This window comes from Mastomys coucha, unplaced genomic scaffold (assembly GCF_008632895.1).
Source record: "Mastomys coucha isolate ucsf_1 unplaced genomic scaffold, UCSF_Mcou_1 pScaffold6, whole genome shotgun sequence".
In the NCBI taxonomy this organism is placed as follows: domain Eukaryota; kingdom Metazoa; phylum Chordata; class Mammalia; order Rodentia; family Muridae; genus Mastomys; species Mastomys coucha.
This window is the reverse complement of record NW_022196912.1, coordinates 116,303,181-116,308,876: the sequence shown is the minus strand read 5'-3', so window position 1 is coordinate 116,308,876 and position 5,696 is coordinate 116,303,181. Positions and strand designations below refer to the sequence as shown.

The window sequence follows — 5,696 nt, the reverse complement described above, 5'->3', positions numbered from 1 at the left end:
AAAAAAAACCCACCTGATTTACTGTTAAAGTGAAGCACTCCTGCTAAGTGGTAGTGGCACATGCCTTTATTCCCAGCACTTGGGAAGCAGAAGCAGATGGATTTTTAAGTTTGATGCCATCCTGGTCTACAGAGTGAGTTTCAGGACAGCCAGAGACACAGGGAAACCCTGTCTTTAAAAACAGTAACAAACAAAACTAAAAGTGAAGCACTCTTGTGATTTATGTATGCAGCATATATAGGTCTAAAGTAATTTTTCAGTAATTTAAATACTTAGTACCTACCATGTGTATGTTGAGCTGAGTTCAAAAAAAATTTTTTTTAAAAAATGACTATAAATTATCTATTCAACCAACACATGCAAACACATGCTGCATTCCAGGTGCAGCATAAGTCAAGACAATGAAGTAAAATGAACCTTCAAGCTGCAGAATAAAGTAAACTACAAAGCCAGCAATGTTGGTTGAACGTGGTCATCATTCCTTTGGCTTGGAACTGTCATGTAGCTAACTCGAGTTTCTTCACTAAATTGGGATCAGAGTTGTCGTTCCTTCCCATCTATACTAGGTCTTTTTATTCTGTGTGCACGCCCTTCTTTTGCCTTACACTGCTTCAGGTTGTTCTAACTGTTTTAAAACATCTGTCTCTCCCTGCTGGGGAAAGGAGAGTGAATGGATAAACACAATGCCTGGTTTGCTCACTAATGAATTCCGAATCTAACCCACACAGGCACTCCTAGAAACACTACTGAAGCAAATCATCCTTATATGTCAAGTGTTTTTGCAAACAGTATCACTAAAAACATTCTCAGCTACAGTATATGGTAAATTGCAAAGTCCTTTAGAAACAAACAAACATGGATATGGTTTAGAAAGATCCCAGAACTTAGTCTGGCACCTCAGGCTTTGGAATCTAAGTCAACCTAGTGGTAAACCCACCTTTTAACCTCTTCCTCTCCGCATCTAACCTCTTCGGGAGTTAACTGTTTAAACACACTCTTTAGGAAACCCACTAGGTGTGCATTTCAGTTTATGAGAAATCAAATGAAAACGGAATGTAACATGCATTCTGACTTATAAAACGCCACACAAGCGCAATGTAAAAATTGGTGATGAGCGAGAGAAAATTAGCTCTCCTAATAAAAAAAAAAATTAATGTCTTGCTTCCCATCTGAAAGTTAACGGGGCTTTAAAACACACCCTTCACATGGACTGTAGTAGACACTGAGCTGGGGCCTGAGCTCTTGTCTCAGTGACTGACAGACTCCAAGGGACTTCCCGGGGGACAAAGCCACCGGGAAGGTCAGATGTCACACAGAGGCGGGGTCAGGGGTCAGTGGCCAGGCCCGGCGTGTGACCTCGGTCCCCGGGAGGCGAGAACACACACCGCACTGCGCCCCCAGAACAGAGTCGGGGTGGAGGGCAGGTCAGCCTCGGTGTCTGGAGCCTATGGGGCTGTGGCGTCCCCTTCCTTGGACCTGAGCGAAGACAAGCACGACGGCGCTCGGGAAAGGCGGAGACCGGGTCCCGTAGGCCAAGCCGTCCCGCCCGCGGCCTGGTCGCGCCTCACCTGAGGACGCCGAGCGGCAACGCCGCGGCCTCGTCGCCCGCCCGGGCCGCCACAGCAGCCGGCTGCTCCCGGACCTGCCGGCTAGCTCTTCCGGGAGACGTGGAAGGGCGGCGAGGACCTCAAAACAGAGTGGCCGCCCAACTGCCTGAGTGGCGGGGAGCTGAGCGCCGCCGGGCGCTTAGCAGATCACTCAGGCGGCGGCGACGGCGGCCGCGGGGCCCTAGCACCTGGCCACGCCCCGCTTCCGGCGGCCGCCAAACCGGGGGCCGCGCCGGCGTGCATGTGTGTGACGTAACGCCGCTGGCACGCGGCCGCCACAACATTGCGGGGCACGTCCACCACGGGGGCGTGATCCCGTGAACGACGGGGGCGGGTCCAACTTGAACTGGGCGGGGCAAGGGCCGCCCCGGCCTCTGACCTCCACCCTCTCAAAAGTTTTACACGTGAGGATTTCGAGAATGGAACTCTAACATCCCTGGGCCTGTGGCGTGGTTCAGTAACTAGAGTAAATAGAATAAATAGCCAGGACCGACGGCCTGAGCTCTGAGTTCATTCACAAAGCACGCACACAGAACACACACTCACACACATTCTTTAATTAAGAATGCAATTTAGGACTGGGGATTAACTGGGACCAGTGGGACTAGGCACACAGGAACTCTGCCAGCCCAGTGGCTCAGGTTTCTTCCAATCTGTCTGAGCTGGTGCCCTGAGCAGACCTTGGGCACAAGCTCTGCAGCCAGTCACACAACACTCACAGGAAGATCCATTCCCAGGCGTTTTAACACGCCCAGGATCAGAGGTGAGGAGGACCCAACATCTGTCCCAACAAGAGGAGTAACTGGGACCAGCGGGACCAGGCACACAGGAACTCTGCCAGCCCAGTGGCTCAGGTTGCTTCCAGTCTGTCTGGGCCGGCTGGTGCCCTGAACAGACCTTGGGCGCAAACTCTGCAGTCATTCCCAAAACACCCAGAGGAAGCTCCACTCCTTGGTGCTCTAACAAGCCCAGGGTCACAGGATCCCAGAATCACAGGATTACAGAGACAGCTTGACTCTGAGGAGTTCTGACACAACCAGGATCACAGGAAGAACAGGCTCCAGGCAGATTTAGCAAGGGCAGGTAGCAGTAGAGATAACCAGATGAATATAAGCAACACAAACCAAGGTTACTTGGCATCATCAGAACCCAATATTCCCACCGTTGCAAGTCCTGGACCCACCATCACACCGGAAAAGCAAGATTCAGATATAAAATCACTTCTCATGATGATGGTACAGGACTTTAAGAAAGACAGAAATAGCACCCTCAAAGAAAGGAGAACACAGGTAAACAGCTAGAAGCCCTTCAAGAGGAAACACAAAAATCCCTTAAAGAATTACAGGAAAACACAATCAAACAGGTGAAGGAAATGAACAAAACCATCCAGAATCTAAACATGGAAAAAGAAACAATAAAGAAATCAGAAAGAAAGACAACCCAGGTGATACAAAACCTAGGAAAGAAATCAGGAGTCATAGATGCAAACACCACCAACAGAATACAAGAGTTAGAAGAGAGAATCTCAGGGGCAGAAGACACCATAAAAAACATTGACACAACAGTCAAAGAAAATGCAAAAAGCAAAAAGCTCCTAACTCAGAACATCCAGGAAATCCAGGATGTAATGGGAAGACCAAACCTAAGGATAATAGGTATAGAAGAGAGTGAAGACTCCTAAGGTAATGGGCCAGTAAATATCTTCAACAAAATTATAGAAGAAAACTTCCCTAACCTAAAGAAAGAGATGCCCATGAACATACAAGAAGCCTACAGAACTCCAAATAGACTGGACCAGAAAAGAAATTCTTCCTATCACATAATAATAAAAACACCAAATGCACTAAACAAAGAAAGAATTTTAAAAGCAGTAAGGGAAAAAGGTCAAGTAACATATAAAGGGAGGCCTATCAGAATTAAACCAGACTTCTTACCAGAAACTATGAAAGCTAGAAGATCCTGGGCAGATGTCATACAGACCCTACAAGAACACAAATGTCAGCCCAGGCTACTATACCCAGCAAAACTCTCAATTACCTTAGATGGAGAAACCAATATATTCCATGACAAAACAAAATTTACACAATATCTTTCCACAAATCCAGCCCTACAGAGGATAATAGATGGAAAACATCAACATAAGGAGCAAAACTACACCCTAGAAGAAGCAAGAAAGTAATCCTTCAACAAATCCACACAACCTAATTCCACCGCTTACAACAAAAACAACAGGAAGTATCAATTACTTTTTCTTAATATCTTAATATGAAAATTAATATTACCAACATATCCTAATCGATTGAAATCCAAAAATATGAGGAATTAGAAATTTATTGACTGTCATCCAATGGTCTCTCTAATTTGGTAATTGGAGAAATAGGTCCAATATTATACAATCCATATACACTTTCAGCTTCTTTGTTCGTGACAATATCTTGCTGTGTACAACATAATGGTCTTGAGATCTTGCTTCTTCTATCTCAGCCTCTCTATTGTTTATTTCATGTTTTTACACTATACTATGGTTTTCAGAACAGCTTACATATTTTAAAAGTATTTATATACTCAAAAGAAATGTAGACAATTAAATTGGGAGGGGTTTTGTAAGAGAACAACAAAGAGTAAGTCTGAATGCTTTGCTTGACTTTTGTAACTCTTGGATCAAGTTAGCACAGTAAGAGCCAAGATTTTAAGCTCTACTAAATATAAAACAAACAAACAAACAAAGACACTTTATATACTTATGTTCATTTAAGAAAATATTAGTAGTGATGTATTATTTTGAAATATACAGTTAATACATTTGGAGTTATTTAATATTTATATTGAGAAAAATGTATGTATTTTCAGTATTGTCGTAGACAAGCATCTACATAAGACTGTTAAATTGATTGTTGTTTAATATCAAACAACTTTTACAATACTTATTTTTATTGTTATAAAATTTTATAAATTTTAAAGAATATGACAACAAAGATATTGTAGGTATTAAAGGGGGGTCTCTGGGAGGAGTTGGGGTACAAAAGGAAAACAAAAATGTGATTTAATTCTATTTACTTTAAATATGTTTTTAAATGTTAACAAATTCAGATACACTGAAATCATGTAACTTTTCTCATTATAATGCAATAAAACTTAAAAAAAGTGCAGTTTAGAACTCTCGGCAGTGGTGGTGCACACCTTTAATCCTAGCACTTGGGAGGCAGAGGCAGGTGAATTTCTGAGTTCAAGGCCAGCCTGGTCTACAGAGTGAGTTCCAGGACAGCCAGGGCTACACAGAGAAACTCTGTCTCGAAAAAACCAAAAAACCAACCAAACAAAAAAAAAATGCAATTTAGAGGGATGGGGTGAAGAGCTCTTGGGGGAGGGGCCAGTAAGAAAGGGAGGCAACACTTAGAATGTAAATACATGAAATAGGATAAGAAAAAAACAAAAGGATACAATTTTAAAAAGAAAACCTGACCCCTGATTTTATGGAGCCTGCTTTCAAGTGACAGAGATAGATTTTGCCTAAACTAATGAACCAACAATAGTTCAGAGCCTTTTGTAAACCAGAAAAAACAGGGAGAAGTGTCCAGAGGCAGGAAAAGAAATCAGGCTGTGAGGTTCCTTGTAGAAAAGACAGCTTGAACAGAGACTACTGCTCAGTAGTACTATAGTTATAGTTTGCATACAGTTCACAGACTTTTTGAAATGGGTTTTTAAAAACAAAATCTGTGTTCAACCATTCACTGAGTGCTACATCTACTGGGTGAACAGGACCAGGCTAATTTGGCCCTAATGAAAAGCCTATGATAAATTCTCAAGTAAGTGCATTTGAGCATTGAGGGAACTAAGACTCAGAGATGTTAAATAACCTTTCCAATATATCTGCCCTTAAAGGAGGGGTCTATCTCACTCCAAAGTCTGAGCCCCTAGAGTCAATGTTTAATTGTCTCTGCATTAAATATTGGGAATAACTACAAACTATTTTTCTTCCTATTAAGTCAGGTTTAATCCAGTCCAGCAGTGAGAATAACTCACAGTAGAAGCAGAAAATCACTGTTGCTGTGATCTTAGAGGCCTTATTAAGTGGAGAACAGCTTTCAG

The 5,696-nt window shown here is 42.9% G+C and overlaps 1 protein-coding gene across 2 annotated transcripts in view; it reads right to left on the bottom strand.

The window, feature by feature from the left end:
* Golga5 (golgin A5) overlaps positions 1-1,837 on the bottom strand; it is a 29,621-nt gene extending 27,784 nt beyond the window's left edge. The window contains exon 1 of one of the 2 annotated variants that reach the window (XM_031356299.1): positions 1,569-1,837. The gene's annotated coding sequence lies outside the window, so the exon portion shown is untranslated. The other variant, XM_031356300.1, reaches the window with a different exon arrangement.
* Positions 1,838-5,696: the final 3,859 nt, after the last annotated feature.